The sequence below is a fragment of the Fistularia commersonii genome, chromosome 24, assembly GCF_037954325.1.
Source record: "Fistularia commersonii isolate RoL2024-O1a breed Wild chromosome 24, RoL_Fcom_v1.0, whole genome shotgun sequence".
In the NCBI taxonomy this organism is placed as follows: Eukaryota; Metazoa; Chordata; class Actinopteri; order Syngnathiformes; family Fistulariidae; genus Fistularia; species Fistularia commersonii.
In genome coordinates this window covers 8,565,931-8,589,966 of record NC_141307.1, presented here as the reverse complement: position 1 = coordinate 8,589,966, position 24,036 = coordinate 8,565,931, and the positions used below count along the sequence as shown (strand labels likewise).

The 24,036-nt window shown below is 43.9% G+C and overlaps 4 non-coding genes across 4 annotated transcripts; all 4 read left to right on the top strand.

Moving 5' to 3' along the window:
* The first annotated feature begins 20,249 nt into the window (after nucleotides 1–20,249).
* On the top strand, nucleotides 20,250–20,440 carry LOC147220108 (U2 spliceosomal RNA). The gene has a single exon (XR_015108130.1). It is a non-coding gene; the product is annotated as a U2 spliceosomal RNA (small nuclear RNA).
* A 613-nt stretch (nucleotides 20,441–21,053) lies between these two features.
* On the top strand, nucleotides 21,054–21,217 carry LOC147220107 (U1 spliceosomal RNA). The gene has a single exon (XR_015108288.1). It is a non-coding gene; the product is annotated as a U1 spliceosomal RNA (small nuclear RNA).
* Nucleotides 21,218–22,418: 1,201 nt separating this feature from the next.
* LOC147220106 (5S ribosomal RNA) lies at nucleotides 22,419–22,537 on the top strand. The gene has a single exon (XR_015108537.1). It is a non-coding gene; the product is annotated as a 5S ribosomal RNA (ribosomal RNA).
* Nucleotides 22,538–23,917: 1,380 nt separating this feature from the next.
* Nucleotides 23,918–24,036, top strand: LOC147220105 (5S ribosomal RNA). The gene has a single exon (XR_015108495.1). It is a non-coding gene; the product is annotated as a 5S ribosomal RNA (ribosomal RNA).

Genomic DNA, 24,036 nt, shown 5'->3' with positions numbered 1-24,036 from the left:
GCCACCAGAGACTGTTACAGTGAGGAGCATTGTTCTCATTTCATAGTTCTTTATAAGTTTGAGATAGGCCCTTCTTTACTCATCAGACTTGTCATTGTTTGTCTCTGCCTTCTCCTGCTGGGTTGGGTGCTCCTGTTTTGGCTGGCTCATCCTGGACCCTTCCAACTTAAACGGTTAGGGATCTGGTGGTTTCTTCACTAATGCAGCCGATGCCTTGAGACGAGTAAGACTATCCTTCTTACTCCCCTTTGTAGTCAGCCTTCCCCTCTAGCCAGTGTTAGTAGGATCAACAGGGAGTACCTTACAGTGTGATTATGAATCCAAGTGGATCGTTCCGCAGTTTTCACTGCAGTCGGCGTGGTCAGAAGTACTTGGAATGGTCCTTCCCAGCATGCTGAACTCCAACAGCTTCTCTTTATGACTTTCACGAAGATCCAATCACCAACTCGGACCTTCACCTGTGGAGCAGATTGAGATTCAGGCAGATCATTTGCGTCTGTTACATCTCGTTGCCTTAGTGTATTTCTAATGTATTCCACTAAGTTTCTTCTGTGTGGGCCTTCTCTAGGTCTGGATGTGTCATCGGTAACCTGAATGGTCCACCATGTATTATCTATAATGGTGTCAAACCATTCACTGTGGTAACTATGTGCATATACATTTTTACCATATATATGCACTCTCGCCATGTCTTTCCTGTATGTTCCATACATTTTCTTAGTCTGTTTTTTACTGTTTCATTTGTTCTTTCCACTAACCCTGCAGTTTGTGGATGATAAGAACAATGTCTCTTTCAGTCAATGTCCATAACTTGATCCATTGTGTACTACTTCATTTATTCTCTGCAGTATGCCATGGGTTGGCAGAATGTATTTACAGATAGGATTAACTACAGCTTCTGCATCAGCTTTTGTAATGCTGTGACCGCGTCTCGGCAAACTAATCACAGTTTTCCTTATTTACAAAACCAGTATAGCAATTGCTCCCATTTCCCCTCTGTACACGTACATTTACACACATTCCAAACCGACACTCGGCTCCAATACACAGTAGTCCCGCCACGAGGCTACAGTTAGCTAGCGGCTAGCGATCGCATGCTATTAGCACTACCCAAGCTACTGCTGACCTCAACCCTACAAGTTAAACGGCCATTCACTCACTTCACCGGGACTCTTTCGCTCGTTTTTACCTATTTACGTGTCGTTATAACTCTTTACCTGTAACGCAGACATTAGCCACATTACTGGCGTCCAACCTCTTTGCTGCCGACACAGCACTGAACTAATGCTGTGACCGCGTCTCGGCAAACTAATCACAGTTGGTTTCACGCCATCCTGTGGTGGAATGTGGTACTACATACTTACGAACAGTGAGTGAGAGGAAAGGAGCAAGTTGCCAACTCAAGAAATAAAATAGATTAAATATAAAAAAAAGGGAGGGGGATGTCTGGTCTTTGCGCTCTCATAATTGAAATTTCCACCCATTTGCTGTGGCTGTCAATCATTCCCAAACAATATCTATATTTTCCTACAGAATTGAATTCAATAAAATCCATGTCCATCACTTCTAAAGGATATTGTGGATCTGGAAACCTTCCTTTCTTTGGTCTTAGTTTCCTTGAGTATTATTTTTAAAGCATGTTATACATTGTGCACACAAATTTTTTTAAGTAGGAATTTAGGATAATGGTATAGAAGTGTTTTGACGTAAGTACCTCCATCCCTCCTGTTGACACATGGCAAGGCCAATGGGTCATTTTCATTTATCATCAAAATTCCATTGAAGTCTGTTGCTCCTCTCTTGAGCCAGGATTGTCTTTCAGCAGCTGACGCATTCTCCTGAGCATCTTTTAGTACATCATTGTCAATTAACGATGGTGCGGTAGATAGTTTTTCAGCATGCATGCTGTATTTTTTTTTTCTGCTTCCTTTGCTATTTTGTCAGCAAAGGCATTTCCTTTTGTAAAATCATCTGTTCCTGAGTGATGTGCTCTGCATTTTACTACTTCTAATTTTCGTGGGAGCAGTATAACTTCTAGTAGTTCTCTTAAGAGTGCTGCATGCGTCACTGTTTTTCCTGTAGTTGTCACCATGCCTCGCTGATGCCACATTTTTGCAAATACAAAGAGTGTGGAATAGGCATATTGACTATCAGTGTAAATTGTTACATCAATCCCTTCTGCTTCTTGGCAGGCTTCTATCAATGCTATAATTTCAGCTGCTTGGGCTGATAGTGATGTTGGTAACGCCCTTGAAGTTATGACCTGGTTCAGGAGTTCTACCACAGCACAGCCTGTGTGTGTGACTCCTCTGTCATCTTTAAAAGATGATCCATCTACAAACCACACACAACCATTAGGTAGTGGTGTGTCTTGCAAATCTGGTCTTGGTAGAACTACTTGTTATGTTTCTGTTATGCAATCATGAGGTGTGCCATCTATTGGTAAAGGTAAAAATGTAGCTGGATTGAGTTGTGTTCATCGTTTGATGGTAAGATGTGGTTGACTTAGCAGCACCGCTGTAAAATTTATTTGTCTAGCTGGAGATAGAAAAGACAATTTGCTTGCAGTAGGAGAACATCAACTGCATGTGGTACTAATAGTTCAAATGGATGAACTACATCAGCCGAATTTTCTACAGCTACAGCAGCTGCTGCTACTGCTTGTACACATGGTGGGAAAGCCCTAGCTACACTGTCCAACTGTTTTGAGTGGTAAGCTACTGGTCTAAATTTATCCCCACATTTCTGTAAGAGTAAGATCGTCATGTATGACTGTTTACAGTCCACAGTTAGGATAAATGGCTTATTGTAGTTTAGACGTGCCAGTACGGATACACTACAAAGTTGTTGTTTGATTTCCACAAACGCTTCATCTGCTTCTGGTGTCCAGGTGAGAGAACATCATTCATAGCCAATGGGTTTTCACATACCACTTTCAAAAGCGGTGCAGTTATGATTGCAAATTCTGCGATGAATGCTGTACAATAGTTACATAAACCAAGGACAGAAAGCATTTCTTTCTTTGTTCTTGGTTTAGGAGCTTTCTTCACAGCATTTTTTTCTTGCTTCAGGCCTTAAATCAGCAATGACCTTTTGAATTTTGCTGCAAAAATTAATGGACTTTCTACATACCCCTGTGGCATTCAGGTGTCCCGTGGCGGAAGCCACAAAAACGGACAGAAGCCACAAAAAAATGCCCTTATAGCAAATGTATGCAACACATAAAAAAAACACCAATAATAACCTTATAAACTTTCTGTATTATTAAGGAAAATAGCAGTATTTTACTCACTCAAATTCTGATGATTTGTAGACAAAATCCATCCTCCTTCCTTTACTCAAATAGAGTTCTATTATCCTGTCGTACAGATTATCCGTGCGCTTCGTCTCCAAGCACTCCCAGCAATACAATTTGCAGTGTACCTCCGTGTCACGACTCATCAGGTCCCCGGGCAAGCGGCACAGCAATCACAGCAATTATCCTCCGGAACCTGGTGACCACGCCGCACCAGGGAATAATCCCACTGATCAGGCCTGAGTACAAAGGCAGACCCAAACTTTCAGTCATTGTCTGATCTCGTTAGGATGAGAAGTTCGTATTGTCTTCAACTCCACTTGTGTAGAAAGTCCCAGACTGAAAACCCATTAAACTACCTGCAATCCTACGTGCCTGTGTCTGTCCTCCAGCAGTCCAAAGTTCCGAAAGACCTGGGTGAAGAGGGCCTCTGATGTCTTCAATGCTGCAGGGACTCCCCTCACTTGCATGCCTTAGAGAAGCGATCCGCGACCACTAGGATGCTCGGAGGGGGGAAGGTCTGTGGCATAATCAATGCCGAGATGGGACAGGGTCTATTTGGGATTGGTAAGGGTTCCAGTTTCCCTGCTGGTAGGTGACGAGGGGTTTTTGCCATGGCACAATCGGGGCATTGGCTGACAAATCTTTGGACGTCTCTCGACATACCTGGCCACCAGTATTTGCCTCGAAGAATGTTCAGCGTTGCACTTATACCTGGATGCCCTATACCTGGTGTGCAGAGGTGAGGAGAGAGTCCCGGATGGTTTGGGGTACATAGGTACGGTCGGCAGGAGTGTTGAGTGGTGCGGGGTCGGACACTGATGCGTCCCAGATTTCCTCATCCAGGCTCCACCGGATGGGGCTCACGAGCACCCTGTCAGGCAGAATGTTCTCTGGTTCTTCAGGGGCATTTTCAGGTGAGTGAATACGTGAAAGAGCATCTGCCCAGCCATTGAGAGTACCGGGGCGATATTGGATGGTGAACTGAAATCTGGTGAAGAAGAGAGCCCATCTGGCCTGGCGGGGGTTCAACCTCTTTGCTTCGCGTAGGTATTGCAAGTTCTTGTGGTCAGAGAGCACAATGAAGGGATATTTCCTCCCTCAACCCAGTGGCGCCCTTGTTCTAAAGCCAACTTGATGGCCAGGAGCTCTCTATCCCCAATATCATAGTTGCTCTCAGCTGAACTCATCTTCTTTGAAAAAAAGACACAGGCATGTAGGATTGCAGGTAGTTTAATTGGTTTTCAGTCCGGGACTTTCTACACAAGTGGCGATGAAGACAATACGAACTTCTCATCCTAACGAGATCAGACAATGACTGAAACTTTAGGTCCGCCTTTATACTCAGGCCTGATTAGTGGGATTATTCCCTGGTGCGGCGTGGTCACCAGGTGCGGAGGATAATTGCTGTGATTGCTGTGCCGCTTGCCCGGGGACCCGATGAGTCGTGACACTCGGAGCCTGTGATCCAGGGGTACCGGTCGTAGTTTGTGGTTTGAAAATGTTGAACAAATCCTTTTCCTGGTTGTGACAGGTTCGCTAGCTTATGAGTTACCCAACCTTTCTTTACTATGCCCAGCTTTTCTTCAAAACTCCATCTAGAAAACAGTTTTAACAATGTATGAGCAACTGAATCCGTTTCTTCTCCTCCTGCAGCCATTGTGGGTTGACAATGCCAATATTAAACAAACACAACTATATTTCTGTTCGCAGCTCGCTAGTATGCTTCTCCTCGCTAATATACTTGTCCACTCTCTGACTATGCAATCAGAGGGTGTGAATATGCTGATGTTGCTATGGCCTGCTAGAAGGCTTTGATGTCGCCAACTCAAAATCTGATTGGATGAAGCAACAGCGTCATCAACACTTATTATTTGCGTAAAGGGCTTGCAGAACTGATTGTGCAGGCCCCCCCACAGGCAGATTCCTTTGACCTTGACCCTGCCTGACAACAGATTATGGCTGGAATGTGATTGTTAATATGAAAGTATATGTCTGGAAGCAGCACAAGCAGGGGAAAAGCTATGAAAGGAAGTGAACCGACCATTTGGAATTATTTAATAAAAATTCATGGACAAAATATAATTAACGTTTGTGATTCAGATATTTTTTTGGGCCAGCAGAGAAGGCCTTGCAGGCCCTGACAGCCCACCACTGCTTGGATCAATGATTATCTGCACTTGGCATGATCGGCTTGTATTTGGATGTGTCATATTAATCTTTTCAGTGAGTTTTTGCGTTTTGGTGTGTCCATGGGCACTTTGAACTTTTATCTTTGTGTTTGAATAATTTATTTTTGGAGGTGCTCTTGTCAAAACTGTTTTGCATGCTCCTGTATCACACAGGAATTCTGTTAAGACTCCATTAACTTCCAAATTCATGTAGGGTTTTACTGTCAAATTATTCAGTAGTTCCCATGCACTTGCTATATTTATACTTTCAAGTCCTTCCTCTCCTTCATCATCATCATCTGAATGAGTTGGGGTGCGTGCACTTGGTAAGGGTGCACGCTCCTCACTTCACCTATCTCCCCTGTCATTTCCTCCTTGTCTCTTTTGCCCACACTGTCGTGACCAAATGGCCTGTTTTACCACAATGCCAACATGAGTCATCTCTGTCTATTTTGTCTTTTCTCAATTCCACTCTGATATCTAATTCTTCCTGTACTCCCTCTCTGGGGTCTTCGTCCTCTACGACCTCCTTGAAACATTACCAATCCTTCATCATCATCATCTTCCATTACATAAACTGATGTTTCTTTGGCTGTTTGTAATTCCTCTGCATGCCTTTCATACGCCATAACACTGTCTACTGTCGCTGTTTCCCCATCAAGCAGACATTTAAGAATAAAAATAAGAACAACTCTGTCTCTCTGTGGCACTCACTGTATCACTCTTTTGTTTGAGAAAGTACACAAAAATTATAGTGGAATAATCATCAGTAAACGACAACGCAAATCTGTGTCCATCTATAGATATGGGATCTACTGGCCCTGCCAGATCTGTATGCACTAAATCAAACACCTCTGTTGCTCTTGCATCAGGCTCTCTGTTTCTGATCTGCACAAACTTCCCTTGAATACACACTTTACATGGTGATACAGGTTTTTCAGTTTTCCCTTGGATTACCATACCATCAACCACTTTTGTCAACTTTTGTACTTCGCTATAATTACAATGGCCGAAAATTTCATGCCATGTTTGTAAATCAAAACACCCTTTGCATTTGTCATTACTTTCATCTGCTGTAGATAGGTAGTAAAGTTTGTTCTGCACATTAATAGGAAATACAGTACCGTCAGTCATTTTGACCATGTCTTTTCCTTCATTGAAGATTACCGTTGCTCCGCTTGCTGTGGCGGCCATCACAGAAAAAATGTCCTGTGGATAGGAAGGGATGAACAGCGCGTTTCTCAGTGTTGCTGTGTGGTGACGTCCTCTGCTGTCTATGAGGATCACCTCTGCCTCTCCCCGCTGCTTCGCCACGCCTTGACACTTGGTCCCGTCTGCCAGCTCAACATGGTGTGTTAGCTCTGAAAGTCTCATCGAAGCTCTTGAACTTTGTCTCATCCGTGATGATGTGGGAAGTAGCGCCCGTGTCCACCATTAGGCCGTTCATCTTCACACCACGCTCTGGAACGATGTCCGCTCCCCGGTCTTCGGTCAAGAAAACCTACGATGTGTTGCCCTCTCCCTCTGCGGCTTGTCTCGCTTGTTCACTCGTTGGACGACGCCTGCAGTTTGCATCTCTGTGCGTCGAGCTTTTGCAAAAACCGCACCACTGTCTTCTTTGGCATGTTCTTGCTTTGTGCCCCTTCACACCACATTTAAAGCACACCATATCCGCCATTGTGTTTTTGTCATTGCCCCTCAGAGTGTCATTTACTTTCGTGTTCACTTTCATAATATTATCTGACACATGAGCGCAGAGTTTTTCAGTGTCTACATGTGAACGCAATCTCCTTTTAAAATCAGCAAATTTTAGCTTTTCTTCACTTTGAGTCACATGAACTGCAAATGGTTTGAACGATTCTGGAAGTCCCTTTAGCACCATAGCTATGAGAAGATCATCACTCATGACTTCCTCTGCATTTCTTAGCGCCGTGATTATAGTCTCTGCCCTAATCACAAAGTCTGTTACGCTTTCACTGCTTCCTTTCTGCAGTTTTGTCAGGTCAGTATACAGGTTTATAATGCGAGGCTTCCCTTTACCTGCATAATACTCTCGTAGCATCTTCAGTGCCTTTCTCCCATCATCTGCAGCTTCGCGCATGACCAGGCCTAGACTTTTGTCATCTAAAAACTGGATCAGCTGGGCATAGGCCATTTCATTCTGCTCCTTGTCCTTCACCTCCTCGTCATCGTCATCAAATTCTGGAGTTTCACTCAGAATTGTGTCTTTGAGCCCCTGCAGCCGCATGTAGGCCAAGAATTTAGTCTCCCAGAGTTCATACTGCTTCTCATCTCCGGTAAAAACTAGCCGTGACCATCTACTTGGCCGCTCCATGCCTTGCTAGTTAGAGCACGTGGTAGCACTGTTAGCAGCTGCTAGCTAATCAACCTAACCTTCACGCCGAGTTCGCAGTATCGTCGCTCTTCTCAGCGGCTCCAAACTGTCTTCAGCCGTCTTTGGGGGTTTCCTGGGCCCGTAACCTGTTGTCAGAGGTTATCTGTGCAGTAGATCTGCGTGTTACCCCTCAATACCGGCTGGGTCTTTTACGGAGGAATGATATGTGTGAGACATCTCTTGCTTTGCAGAACTGGAAGAAGTTAAGTTTATTTTCAAGCAAATAAAAACACGACAGACAGACCGGGAAATAAAACGGAAAATAATTGAGAGTATATTTCTCAGTTAACAATAAGAACAACTTTATTTATCCCGAAGGAAATTGTTGTGCCAGAGCTTCAAGTAAAACATAACAATAATAAATAATAGTAGGAAATTGTGTAAACAGTATAAAAAAAAAGGTGGGGAGAGTAAGAAATACAAATAAAACTATGAAGTGTCTAAGTAGCAAGTCAAGGCTATAAAGTGTCTTAAGGTCTTAAGTACAAAGATTTTGAGATTCCCTGTGGCTGAAGGGAGAGGAATTCAAAAGTCTGATCGCCTCAGGTAGGAAAGACCTCCTGTGGCATTCAGTGGAGCTCCTCGGTGGTCCTCTCAGCAGACCAAGTTTCAGATGTAGTTGGTAAGGAGAATTATCCTGCTCATTGAATTCTAATCCACTATGGTTTCCAAATTTCCCTTCATTGCGGAATTGAAACTGTGTAACAGTTTCTCCTGTTTCTTGTTTGCATGCTGCTTACTGTGCATGGGTTGCGGTGGTGGCTGCATGCAGTGGTCTTGCTCTATTTAATACTGCTTGTACAGCAGCCAGATAATTTCCAACAATAGGACCATTTGTTAGATGTTGACAAATCTCTTGTTGGAGATTTCCTCCTTTATAATCACCTCGATATCTTGCCCATTTTAATAGAAAGACAAGTTTGAATATTTGTTCTAACTCCAATCCAATCGAACTCTATGACTCAGCTAGATGGAAAACTGCATCTTGGAATGGCCCCCAGCCATTATCTGCAGCTTCTTTTACCTCAGTATGTGATATCTTTACACATGGGGGTTTTCCGCATCGTGTGGATTCGGAACTTGTATGATAGGATATAATTTGGCCTCATCTACAATATAACTTTTGTTAAGGTTCTTTCTCCGTGTTTTGTATGGATGTGTTGGTTTTACTTTTACTTGTTCTTGTTTGTCTTTGTGTATGTCCTCATATGCTGGCAGCTTTTTAAGATCTGGGTATAATGGCTCTGGAACCCCTCCCACTGCGCCTTGTGGCATCTCCAGTGGTGGGGGTTGCTGCATCACAGCTTTGTCGACTGTTCCAATATCTTCCTTCTGCACAAACATAGTTTCTTTACTCTGATCTTTAATTTGTTCTTTTCTTCTTCTTTTGTATACTTTGTGTTCGTGTAGTGGCTTGTTTAATCCATTTTTCAACTTTTCTCACTTCGTCTAACTTTTTGTCACTCTTTTTCTTGTTTTTGCATTTTTCGTGTTCATCCATAAGTTTTTTAATGATGCTAATCTTAATTTTCCATCCCTGCTGTATTTCTTTTTCCGTTTTCTTTAATATTTTGTAGTATCTGGATCCAATTTGTGCATGAACTTCACAGCCCCTTCCAAGGCTTTTTAATTTTTTCTACTACAAGAGATTCCCATTTTTTTTACACTACAGGTTGTTGTGGTTAACTATCAGTCACAATGTTCACAGAGATCTTTGACCGTGCCAAGCTCCTATAGAACCTAGTATTCTGCAGACACAGCTGTCACTGCAAACCAACTTTCTCAATTTTAACCACAACCTAAAAATTACACTTACTTCAGAGACTGACTTTAGTCAGTATAAAAATCTCTTTGAAGTGACAACACACACATATATTCCAGTGCACCCTGCTGTTCTTTCTTTTCTTAGGGCTAAAAGTATAAACCTCTGTCTACTTTCTTTTGAAGGAAAAAGTATGAACCACACCTACGTTCTTTTCGCGGACAAAAGTATAAACCACATCTACTTTCTTTTAATGGACAAAACCATACTCAGTCTGTTAATTTGGTGTTTACTCCTTGGCCTTCTCGGTCCAGTCAGATCCTGTCAATCCAGCGATGGCAGGTGTAAGGAGGAAGTTCTAACCACCGGTCTTTCTCTCAGATCACTAGATCTGGCAGTCATTTGGATATAATATCTTTATCTCACCAAGTTGACAGTTTTTGGCACAAGTTGTAATTCTTTAAAGCTGGTGTCTGAAGCTCAAATTTCCCGATAAGGATGTGATTATACACAATACAGAATCTAAACAATGTATAAATTCACTCAAATCCAGCCGCAAGAATGAAAGATAAAGCCATTTGTTCAAAAATGTTTATCACCCAAATTGAAGGTTTTTGGAACAAGTTGTAAATTACTTTGGAATTCTTTGAAGCTGGTTTCTGTTTTTGAAATATGTTAAATAGGATTTGAACTTAGACAAAATATGTCAAATGTATAAATATCATGTTGCAGGTTTAGAAGTTTGAAGCAATTTGGTCTTTTTTTTTTTATTTCACCAAATTGAAGGTTTTTTAACAAGTTGTAAATTACTTTGGAATTCCTTAAAGCTGGCACCTGTGGTTGAAAATTATTGAATAGGATGTGATTCTGCACAGTATATATCATCTTTACTTAAATGCAGCCGACAGTTAGAAATATGAAGCCATTTGGTCAATCGAGGGTTTTTTGCAAAAGTTGTAAATAACTTTGTAATTCTTCAAAACTGGTGTCTGTTTTTGAAATATGCTGAATAGGATGTGATTCTAAACAATTAATGTCTGATTCACTAGCATCCAGCCAGATGTGTAAATGATAAAGGCATTTGGTTGAAAAGTTCTTACCTCACCAAGTTGAAGATTTTTGAAAAAAGTTTTGAATAAGAAGTGAATTGTTAAAAACTGGTGTTTGGTGCTGCAATATATTAAATATGAAGTGATACTACACAATATATGTCACATTTACTGAAATCCAGCTGCAGGTTTAAAACATGAACCCATTTGGACATAAAGTGTTTATCACACCAGTTGAAGCTTTTTAGAACAAGTTTTAAACAAGAAGGGAATTCTTTAAAACTGGTGTCTGATGCTGAAATATGTTGAAAAGGACATGACTCTACACAATACATGTGACAATTACTGATATGGAGTCGCATCTTCAAAAGATAAAGCCATTGGGTCAAAAAGTGTTTATCTTCCAAGTTTAAAGTTTTTGGCAAAGGTGTTAAAAAACTGGGATTCTTTAAAGCTGGTGTTTGGTGCTGAAATTTCCCGATAAGGATGTGATTATACACAATACAGAATCTAAACAATGTATAAATTCAGTCAATCCCAGCCGAAAGAATGAAAGATAAAGCTATTTATTAAAAAATGTTTATCACACCATATTGAATTTTTTGGAAAAAGTTTTAAATTACTTTGGAATTCTTTAAAGCTGGTAATTGTTGAAATATATTGAATAGGATGTGATTCTGCACAGTATATGTCATCTTTATTTAAATGCAGCCGAAGGTTAGAAAGATAAAGCCATTTGGTCCAAATCTTGTATCTCAACAAGTCGAAGGTTTTTTGCAAAAGTTATAAATAACTTTGTAATTCTTTAAATCTGGTGTCTGCTTTGGAGATATGCTGAATAGGGCGTAATTCTACACAATATATGTCACATTTACTGAAATCCAGCCATTTGGACATCAAGTGTTTATCTTACCAATTGAAGGTTATGAGCACAAGTTTTAAACAAGAAGAGAATTATTGAAAAATGGTGTCTGGTGCTAAAATATGTAGAAAAGGACATGATTCTACACAATATCTGCGACAGTTACTGATATGGAGCCACATCTTTAAAAGATAAACCCATTTGGTCAAAAAGTGTTTATCTTCCAAGTTTAAGTTTATTGGCACAGGTTGTAAATAACCTTGGAATTCTTAATGCTGGTGCCATGTGCTGATTTATGCTGAATATGACGTGATTCTACACAAAGTATGTCATCTTTACCTAAATCTACCCAAAGGTTTAAACCATAAACCTATCTGGTCAAAACTCTTCATGTCATGATGTTGAAGCTTTTTGGACCAAGTTATAAATAACAAGTGAATTCTTAAAATTGGTGTCTGGTGCTAAAATATGTTGAAAAGGCCATGATTCTACACATTATATGTCACATTTACTGAAATCCAGCAGCAGGTTTAAAAGATAATGCCATTTGGTCAAAAATGTTTATCTCACCAAGTCGAATGTTTATGGCACAAGTTGTAAATAACTTTGGAATTCTTTAAAGGTTGTGTCTTGTGCTGAAATATGCTGAATATTAAAGAATTCTACAAAATATAGAATCTACAAAATGAATAAATTCATTCAAATCCAGACTCAACAATGAAAGATAAAGGCATTTGGTCAAAAAGTTTTTATCTTCCAAGTTGAAGATTTTTGGCACATATTGTAAATAACCATGGAATTCTTAATCCTGGTATCTGGTGCTAAAATATGCTGAATAGGATGTGATTCTACACAATGTCTTCACCTACTGCTGAAGGTTTTAACGATAAAGCCATCTAGTCAAAATTGTTTCACTAGATGGCTTTATTGTGGCTTTATTGGCTTTATTCGGTCGAAGAACAAGAACAAGAAGAAGAGGAGGAGTGTGTGTTCAGAAGCAGAGACAGAGGAGGAAAGGAAAGAGCCTAGGAGTAGGGAGAGTAGGGACTTTGAATATTGGGACTATGACAGGAAAAGGTAGAGGGTGTCGACATGATGCAGAGAAGGAAGGTGGATATACTGTTTGTCCAGAAGACCAGGTGGAAGGGTAGTAAGGCTAGAAGCTTAGGAGCAGGCTTTAAGTTGTACTATTATGGTACTGACAAGAAGAGAAATGGAATAGGAGTTATCTTGAAGGAGGAGTTTGTTAGGAACATCCAAGAGGTGAAAAGAATGTCAGATAGACTTATGAGTCTGAAATTGGAAATTGAAGGTGTGATGCTCAATGTTGTTAGTGGCTATGCCCCGCAGGTGGGAAATGAATCTGAAGAGAGGGAGAAGTTCTGGAATGAGTTAGATGAAGTGATGCAGAATATTCCCAGAAATGAGAGAGTGGTCATTGGTGCAGACTTCAATGGACATGTTGGCGAAGGCAATAGAGGGGATGAAGAAGTGATGGGCAGATTTGGTATCCAGGATAGGAATGCAGAGGGACAGATGGTGGTAGATTTTGCAAAAAGGATGGAAATGGCTGTAGTGAACACCTTTTTCCGGAAAAAAACAGGAACATAGGGTAACTTATAAGAGTGGAGGTAAGAGCACACAGGTAGACTACATCTTGTATAGATGAGGTAACCTGAAAGAGATCAGTGACTGCAAAGTAGTTGTAGGTGAGAGTGTAGCCAGACAGCATAGGATGGTGGTTTGTAAGATGACTCTGGTGACAAGGAAGATGAAGAGGACAAAGGCAGAGCACAGGACACAATGGTGGAAGCTGAAAAGGGAGGAGTGTTGCATGGTTTTCAGGGAGAAAGGGTCTGGGTGGTCACGGTGAGCTTCCAGATGATTGGACAACAGCAGCTCGTATTATCAAGGAGACAGATAGGAGAGTACTTGGTGTGTCATCTGGAGGGAAAGTCGATAAGGAGACTTGGTGGTGGAATGAGGAAGTGCAGGAGTATATGCAGAGAAAGCGGTTAGCAAAGACGAAGTGGGATACTGAGAGGACTGAAGAGAATAGACAGGAGTTCAGGGAGATGTGGCGAAAGGTAAAGATACAGGTAGCAAAGGCAAAACAAAGGGCGTACGATGACTTGTATGCTCGGTTGGATAGTAAGGAGGGTGAGAATGATCTATACAGGTTGGCGAAACAGAGATAACGATGGAAAGGATGTACAACAGGTCCAGGTGATTAAGGACAGAGAGGGAAATGTATTGACAGATGCTAGAAGAGTGATGGGAAGATGGAAAGAGTACTTTGAAGAGCTAATGAATGTGGAAAACAAAAGAGAGGCAAGGGTAGAAGAGGGGACTATTGTAGGCCACAAAGTAGCACAAATTACTAAAAGGGAAGTGAGGAAGGCATTGAAGAGCCATGAAGAGTGGAAAAGCAGTTGGTCCTGATGATATACCCGTGGAGGTGTGGAAGTGTCTAGGAGAGGCAGCGGTAGATTTTCTGACTAGATTATTCAACAGGATCTTAGAGAGTGAGAAGATGCCTGAAGAATGGAGACAAAGTGTGATGGTGCCTATTTTTAATAATAAAGGGGATATGCAGAATTGTGGCAACTATAGAGAGATAAAGTTGATGAGCCATACAATGAAGTTATGGGAAAGAGTAGTGGAAACTAGACTGAGAGCAGAAGTCAGCATCTGTGAACAGCTGTATGGCTTTATGCCTAGGAAGAGTACTACAGATGCAGTATTTGCGTTGAGAATGCTAATAGAGAAGTACAGAGAAGGCCAGAGGGAGCTGCATTGTGTTTTTGTAGACCTAGAATAGGCATATGACAGGGTGCCAAGAGAGGAGCTCTGGTATTGTATGAGGAAGTCTGGAGTGGCAGAGAAGTATGTTAGACTGGTGCAGGACATGTATGCTAGCTGTGAGACACTGGTACGGTGTGCTGTAGGGGTAACAGAGAAGTTCAAGGTGGATGTGGGACTCCATCAGGGATCAGCTCTGAGGCTCTTCTTGTTAGCAATGGTGATGGACAGGCTGACAGATGAGGCTAGACAGGAATCTCCATGGACCATGATGTTTGCAGACATTGTGATCTGTAGTTAGAGCAGGGAACAGGTTGAGGAAACTCTAGAGAGGTCGAAGTATGCTCTAGAAAAGAGAGGAATGAAAGTTAGTCGCAGCAAGACAGAATATATGTGTGTGAATGAAAGGAACTCAGGTGGAACGGTGAGGCTACAGGGAGTGGAGATCAAGAAGCTGGAGGATTTCAGGTACTTAGGGTCAACAGTCCAGAGCAACGGAGAGTGTGGAAAAGAGGTGAAGAGACCAAGCTGATTGGAATGGGTGGAGAAAAGTGTCAGGGGTACGATGTGATAGAAGACTATCGGCCAGAATGAACGGAAAGGTGTACAAGACAGTGGTGAGACCAGCGATGATGTATGGACTAGAAACTGTTACAATGACCAAAAGACAGCAGGCAGAACTAGAGGTTGCAGAGATGAAGATGTTGAGGTTCTCTTTGGGAGTGACCAGGATGGATAGGATCAGGAATGAGTCCATCAGAGGGACGGCACATATTCGATGTTTTGGAGAGAAGGTCAGAGAAGCCAGACTGAGATGGTTCGGTCATGTACAGAGAAGGGATGGAGAATATATTGGTAGACGGATGCTGGAATTGGAGCTGCCAGGCAAGAGGTCTCGAGGAAGACCAAAGAGAAGATTTATGGACGTAGTGAGACAGGATATGAAGGTAGTTGGTGTGAGAGAGGAAGATACAGAGAATAGGGTTAGATGGAGAAAGTTGACTCGCTGTGGCGACCCCTGACGGGAAAAGCCGAAAGAAAAAGAAGAAGAAGGCGTCCTATTGGTCGGCCGTGCACCACGTGACAGGGGAGATGCGGAAGATGCATCAGCGATGTTGTTTTAAGTGAAGCTGACGGTGCACCCTCTCAAATTGCAAATAATAACAAATTCGATGGGAGACATCTCAAAGATCGTGGAGACGAATGTTTAACGTACCATTTGGTGTGTCTACTGTATTATGTTGGTAGATGATAATGCAAAGAGGCAGGAGGGTTGTGGGTGACGTGTGACATAAGTTTGTTAACTGGACAGCCTGTCTCTACGCCTTGCTTCCGTGTACCGAAGTAAATTCCCACCAAGGAATCTGATCTTAGCGCAAATGGATTGTGTTTGACGACAAAAGACGACAGCCCCGATCCGTCCACCACACTGGTCGCGTTTAAAGACTGTCAGACCGGGATCGTGGCAAAGTTCTCCCGTTTGTAAAACAATAGAAACCAATTGTGGCATCAGGAGGATGGACGGAATGTGTTCTGTGTTCTGACTTCTTCATGAAAATTGAAGCGTCTGTGTCGTTTTGGTCATCGGAACTCAGAGTTGACGTTTTTCTTGTCATTGAATGGCTGCGATGGCTGACCCTGGATCAGCTTCTGAAAGGAGCAATGCATGACTCAAAAACGAGTCATGTTCTCTGACTTTTGTATTAGTGGCTGTATTTGTACTAAGGAATCAATTACATGCTTGTGGTCATGTGGCACTCTCGTCTGTTGTTTGTACACATTTTCATCTGCTTGTTCATATGGGAAACGAAAACATTATTATTGAAAATCTCTGGTAAAACTGTTACAATGTTTTTTTTTTATTTTACTGAGTTCTAAATCCACCTTTCTGTGAAAAGGATTTTTTAATCATCTCTGAACAAGCGAGGCTGATTTGTAGCGACTTGCACAAAGATCTACAGACACATTTTTAATTGCGTATTGTAAATGTGTAATACTGAAACACATCTCTTGTGTGTTTTGTAATAAATTTCAGGATGAGTAGAAAAGTCTGATGTTTACTACCTTTCAGGGGAAATCCTGCTTTTCCAATCCAATCTGTATCCTGTCCTACAACCCACTGAAGGGATTCAATGCAGCGTTGGTCTGTTCTGCATCTGAGGCTTCCACCATCCAAGGCTGGACCTGCAGCTCTGATATCAAAGGAATGGCTGTTTCGACGAGGTGGAACCGTGGCCAGTAAGCTTTCCTTTCACGATGGAAATGCTCCCTTACTTGTTGGCTTCCAACTTCTTCTTCCCCAGGTAGTGTTGGAGTGAAGCTACTCCAGCAGGCATTTGGTAGAGGTGATGGTGGGGATCTAGGTGGTCATTTCATGTTCTTTGACTGTTGTACTGGGGGGCTTTTCCAATAATCATTTGGAGGCACGAATCGGAGGCAGCCGCTGTCAAGCCTGCAGTAGCTCCCCTCCGTCGTTCCACCGAGATGCACCGATGATCATCTCCATTGCCATGGTAAAGGCTGGAGGGGATGTGACGCAGCCTGCCCTGAAGCCCACTTCCAATGATCACCATGTTTTGTACTCTGTGGTTGTTTTACAGAATAAGAAATGCTGGAGGAAGCTTCTGACCAGGTTTGTGGGGGGTTTCATGCACTTGGAAGAGGTTGAAGGCCTCCCAGATGACAGATGTGGGGATGGATTAAGACGCCTTGGCTTGGTTGAGGAATAAAACATGCAGGTCTCTTCTGTACCCTTTGAAGATTCTATTTGTTATTGTGTTTCAGGTGAGTTTGGAGTGAGAAGTTATGACTTGTTATCGCGAAGACATGCACCGGGGGTTCAAGATATGTTTAAAGAGGACAGAATTCACGCAGAGGTGCACTGTTTGTCATAGCTTCATTTTGACATTGATTTTCAGTCCAGTCAAGGTGCTGTGAGACTTCAGTGTGTTGTTGGTGCTGATTGCCATCACCCTGTTCATAGGTGAAACTAAAAACTTGAATGTCGTATTTGAATATTTGACAATTTGATTAAAATAAGCTCAAAATGATCATCACAGTCTAAATCAGCTCATTTTAAAATGTTGATTTGAATAGGTGTCAGTACCCAGTATCCAGATAAAGTGGGGCAAAACAGTATTTAGTCAGCCAACAATTGTGCAAGTTCTCCCACTTAAAAACATGATAGAGGTCTTTCATTTTCATCATTGGTATACTTCAACTATGAGAGACAGAAAATATCATTGTCTGATTTTTAACAAACTTATTTGGACATAATGATGGAGAATAAGTAGTTGGTCAGGAATAAACATTCATTGCAATACTTTCTTATATACCTTTTGCTGGCAATGACAGGTCAAAGGTTTTCTGAAAAGTCTTCATAAGGTATTCCAGGGGCGGGCAAACTTTTTGGCTCAGGGGCCGGATTGACTTTTAAAATTTGACAATATGATACATGTAAAACAAAAAATGGATTTGTGAACAGTACATATCAGACTCTTTTGATATTTGCTTTGAAAATAAAACCAACTTGGTTTTGAAGGCTCTGACATTTGCTTGCATTTCATTCACAAACTGTTTTTTTGGTTGGATCTTCACGTCCAGCTCATTCATGTGTGTCAGTAGGTCCACAGTAAATGTTAAATAACAAAGCCAATCCGTGTTATTCAGTTCAGGATAAATTCTCAAGAGTTCTGAAGTAGCTCCAAAAATTGATAATCTCCAGTTTGAGCTCCCACATTCGTTGATCCAATCATACATATCAAGCATGAATTCTGTACCAATCTTTGATTGGCCAGATGTGGCCTGTTTAAGAATAAGAATAAGAATAACTTTATTTATCCCAAAGGAAATGGTTGTGCCAGAGTTTCAAGTAAAACATAACAATAATAAATAAAGCGGGGATAAAAAATGGATGAACTTTTCCTTGTTTCATTCATAATGAACATTTTCCATCAGCCGTGTTACAGGCACTGCTTTTCCAGGACATATTTGCAAATTTTAACAGTATGTATTTAATTAAAAGTAAAAAAAAAAAAAGGTTAATGTGTAAATATCTCATTACAATGTGAACACCTGCAGTTCACAGACAAGTGCAGCTTATGTGTTTGTGTTTTTACCCGCTGTGGTTTATATTCACATGAGCTCCAGATGTCCAGATGTCACTTCTAGGACTTTCAAGTTGCACAACAGTGCTCATTATCACAGCATCTCCTCTGGTCCTGCTCACTCTAGGTGAACAGCAGGGGGTCCAGGGCGGGTCTGTGTTGGATCTCAGGTAAGACAGAACAACAAGGTGCTCAGAGGACGTCAGTCACTCCTACAGAGCCAGGATGGGAGATCTGTACCCAGGGTCCTGTGGTTCTTTGTTTTCCTGCAGACGGGGATGATGTCGGAGGTCTTGGAGCAGACCGGCGCACAGAAGGAGACTCCTGGGCTGCTGGGTGACTGGACTTGGACCTGATTCATCAACAGTGTGTCAGAACTTCTCTCCATTCAGTGCATTTAAAAACCTCTGCATGTCATCGATGGTGGTCTGGCATCAGTTAAGCCACAGAATGCCAGTATAAGAGTACAGAGAAGCGGGACTCGGGATGAAAGTGTCCACGGAGGGGATTCCACAGGTCCCACATCTCTTTTCTTAATTCATAATTTAAAGTACAGTTAATTCATATGGTTAGAATTAGAATTAATTCATATAGTTTGAAGTAGAATTAATTTATATAGTTCGAAGTAGAATTGAACCGAAGAGTTTATGGCCGTTTTCCGAACATACCCCGTTCACGGAAGTGAAGAAGGGAGCTGTCGGTCCCTGAAGGCTCCGGGGTTCCGCGATTTGTTCCCGGTCAAAAGCGCCGTCCAGCCCCGCGACGTAAGTTCACTTTTACAGAGAATAGTGACGATTTCTCGACCTACAATCGGATTGACCGTGTTTATAACAACTGCGAAGCAACTCCCGGTGATTTTTCACGGTAATTGAGGGCCTTTCGGCCAAGAAATCTTGACGACGTCACAGATTTCGTGAGCTGAGGTAAGGCTAACTAAGCCGCTCCGCTAGCCAAACAGACTAGCTCGCGGCCTTCCGCCATCTTGCCTCGGAGCGCGTCGGTAATTGAGTGTTGGCGACTCAAACGACAACGATAAAGCGGTGGTCTAGCCGAGCGCGATCGGCTCCGTCCGACCAGCAGTCGTCGTAACAGCCGGTATTAGCCGGTGCAGGGCGGGGTTAGCGTTCAAGGCCGTCGAAGGCTGTTTGGGGTGCCGGGGTCCAGTGAGTGTTCCCCACGGGACTAGATGATTTACCGTCGTGTTTAGAAATTGTTCTGCTGGTAGTGACGAAAACATGAATATAATTAAATGTAAATGTGGATTTAAAACCATTTTACTGTTGTCTTGTGTTCGTGCCGTTTTTTGAATCGTGTTTCCCGGCGATGAGCGGCGAGTCTCTGTGAGAGCTGGTCGCATCGATACGGTAACCAGACGGGTTCACAAGATGGCGCCCGTTTGCCGCGCTGTGTATCGTGAGCGGTTCAAACGTCCTGTTTCCACCTGTGTCTTTTCTCCTCACGGGCGACTTTTTGCCACATTCCAGGTTGATTTGAAGGGGACACGATTCCTAGGAGTCTGCTTGTTGAAGTCCTGGGTTTACTTTGATGCTTTGGCGTCCTGTCGTGGGGGCGTGCACCACGTGACCGGGCAGATGCGGAAGATGCATCAGCCATGTTGTTTCTTGTAAAGCAGGAACGTCGGCCTCCACCGGGACCTCCGTCTCCGGGGCGATGGGGGCGATGGGGGACATGCGCCGTCGCTCCGGGCCGAGCGGCGGAGACGGGGTGGGGGTTTATTTGTGAGTGAAGTCGTGAGTGAAGCTGACGGTGCGAGGGATGCGATGGCGTCGAGCGAGGGCGCGCGGCTATCGCTTCTCGGCCTTTTGGCTAAGATCAAGTGTAGTATCTGTTCTTATCAGTTTAATATCTGATACGTCCCCTATCCGGGGACCAAATATTAAATTGATTTTTGGAACAGGGAGATGGAATAGGGGCTTGCTCCGTCCACTCCGCGCATCGACCCGGTATTGCAGTATCTCCGAGAACGGTGCACCCCCCGCTTTTGTGTCCGATGTCAAGGTTGCCGTCATACGCCGTCAACGTCATATGTAACCAACACACACGGGATCCAGATCTTGTCTGTGCCCTGCGTGACCAGCGACACTGTCCCCGTTGTTTCTGCCGGTAGGGAGCGGTAGATAGCGACACACGAGCGTGCTTGCCTGAAACCCTGTCCCTACCATTCGCCCCGTGCAGCCCGATAAAATCCCACTATGGACCAGAACTGAGCCTAAATGGATCGCATTTGAAACGGATGGCTTGCCCCCGATAGACTGTGTCAGACTGGGCTCAGGGGGAAGTTCTCCCGGCCGTAGAGCGGCAGAAACCCCTCGCGGCATCAGGAGGACGGACGGACCGTGTTCCGGTTGTCCTCTGACTTCTTCGTGAAAATTGAAGCGCCCGTGTCGTTTTCAGCGTCCTGGCCCGTCAGAACTCAGAGTTGACGTTTTTTTTTGACAGAGTGTGTGTGTGTGTGTGTGTGTGTGTGTGTGTGTGTGTGTGTGTGCGAGAGGGATCGTGTGTGAGCTCCCGCAACAGTCCGCATGGGTTCCTCCCCGACTGAGAACGGCGTGCGTGTGAAAGCGGTCCGTGCGCGGGACGCGTGCGACTCATACTTACCTGGCAGGGGAGATACCATGATCAAGAAGGTGGTTCACCCAGGGCGAGGCTCAGCCATTGCACTGCGGCTGTGCTGACCCCTGCGAATTCCCCAAATGTGGGAATCTCGACTGCATAATTTCTGGTAGTGGGGGACTGCGTCCGCGCTCTCCCCTGTTGTGCTGTTCAAGAGCAAGTCTGTGTCGCTGGAGGCCGGGTTCACTGTTTATGGTCGCGTGCGCCGACCCTCCCCGGCCGGGCCGTGACCCAACCAGGGAGTTGTCGTTGCACATGGCAGGTGCACCGCAAAAGCGTGGGTTTACGATCGGGCCAAAAAACAATCCAGAGTGTCCAAGTCCCTGAAATGCTCCTGCTTCTTGATCTCCACTCCCTGTAGCCTCACCGTTCCACCCGAGTTCCTCTCATCCCCACACATGTATGCTGTCTTGCTGCGACTAACTTTCGTTCCTCTCCTTTCCAGAGCATACCCCCACCTCTCTATAGTTTCACTGAGACACTTTACAGTTTATAGTTTATTTTGATTTCCAATTCTGCCTATTATTATTTATTACTGTTATATTTTCTGGAACTCTGGCACAACAGTTTCCTTCGTGATTAATAAAGTTGTTCTTATCTTATCTTATCTTATCTTATCTTATCTTATCTTATCATATCTTATCTTATCTTGGCCTCCACCTGTTTTCTGCTCTCACTACAGATCACAACGGCATCTGCAAAGGTCACGGACTGTGGAGATTCACGTCTACCTTCATCTGTCAGGCCGTCCGTCACCGTTGCGAACAAGAGGGGGCTCAGGGACTATCCCCGACGGAGTCCCGCTTCCACCTTGAACTTCTCTGGTCCCGTCTTACAGCACACCGCACAACTGTCTCCCAGCTAGCATACATGTCCTGCACAAGTGCAACACACTTCTCTGCCGCTCCAGACTTCCTCATAGGATACCAGAGCTCCTCTCTTGGCAACCTGTCGTATGACTTTTCAAGGTGTACAAAAAGGCAATGCGGCTCCCACCGGCCTTCTCTGTACTTCTCTATGAGCATTCTCGGCGCAAATACTGCATCGGTAGTACTCTTCCTTTTTCCATGTGTATTTTATTTAATTTTCTCTTTCTCTTGTCATTAACTGTCCCGCCGTGCATTTGAGTCCTGGTATGGCCTTTGCTAGCTCCCTCTTTACCTTAGGCTGCAGCCTAGGGTAAAGTGTGTCTGATGATTTTTGGTTATAGTAACCTTGGTTGCCACTGGCTGTAATCATAGAAACGCAATAGAAGGAGCTCCTGACAGATCTGGAAATGACTGGAGGTGGAAAAGACGGGGGACGGCTGCTTATAAAATGCCCTTCCGCGTAGCCTAGTCTCGTTTACGGCCATACCACCCTGAACACGCCTGATCTCGTCTGATCTCGGAAGCCAAGCAGGGTCGGGCCTGGTTAGTACTTGGATGGGAGACCGACTGGGAATACCAGGTGCCGTAAGCTTTTTCATGTTCGTTCCCTCTGTCAAAAGCAGGGGGTGCTGTCTCTCAAGAGCGCCAACATTTCACACACGGACACACGCCGCTCATTCCCTTGTGTCTGTCCCACCGGAGTCACCGTGAAGCCCGGCGCGACACGCGCTCAGTCATAGTTCCCCGCCTTACCTTTCGGGTCACTTTCCGTTGTCTCGCCGCCTCCGTCCGTCGCTCGCCGCCGTTCTTGTCATCCCCGTACAGTATTTCTCCATGTGTGCTGAATTTCTTTTTCTCTCGTTTATACCTGTCGCTGTTGAATAATCCAACTGCTGATCTCCATACCGCTGGCTCTCCTAGGCACTTCCAGGACTCCACATGTACGGTACGTCATCAGGACCCCCTGCCTTTGAACTCCTCCTCCTCTTCGATGCCCTCCTCGCTTCTTTTTACACTCGTTTCTGCTCCTTTTGCGATCGCCAGTAATCAGCGCTTCTACCCTTGGCTCTCTTTCATTTTTCCCCATTCATTCATCATATTCCTAGGAGTCTGGTTGTTGAAGTCCTGGGTTTACTTTGATGCTTCGGCGTCCTGTCGGAGGGCCGTGTACCACGTGACCGGGCAGATGCGGAAGATGCATCAGCCATGTTGTTTTTTTTAAAGCAGGAACATCAGCCTCCACCGGGACCTCCGTGTCCGGGACGAGACGGAGGTCTTATCTTATCTTATCTTGACCTCCACCTGTTTTCTGCTCTCACTACAGATCACAACGGCATCTGCAAAGGTCAGAGTCCGTGGAGATTCACGTCTACCTTCATCCGTCACCGTTGCGAACAAGAAGGGGCTCAGGGCCTATCCCCAACAGAGTCCCGCTTCCACCTTGAACTTCTCTGGTCCTGTCTTACAGCACACCGCACAACTGTCTCCCAGCTAGCATACATGTCCTGCACCAGTGCAACACACTTCTCTGCCGCTCCAGACTTCCTCATAGGATACCAGAGCTCCTCTCTTGGCAACCTGTCGTATGACTTTTCAAGGTGTACAAAAAGGCAATGCGGCTCTCACCGGCCTTCTCTGTACTTCTCTATGAGCATTCTCGGCGCAAATACTGCATCGGTAGTACTCTTCCTTTTTCCATGTGTATTTTATTTAATTTTCTCTTTCTCTTGTCATTAACTGTCCCGCCGTGCATTTGAGTCCTGGTATGGCCTTTGCTAGCTCCCTCTTTACCTTAGTCTGCAGCCTAAGGTAAAGTGTGTCTGATGATTTTTGGTTATAGTAACCTTGGTTGCCACTGGCTGTAATCATAGAAACGCAATAGAAGGAGCTCCTGACAGATCTGGAAATGACTGGAGGTGGAAAAGACGGGGGACGGCTGCTTATAAAATGCCCTTCCGCGTAGCCTAGTCTCGTTTACGGCCATACCACCCTGAACACGCCCGATCTCGTCTGATCTCGGAAGCCAAGCAGGGTCGGGCCTGGTTAGTCCTTGGATGGGAGACCGCCTGGGAATACCAGGTGCCGTAAGCT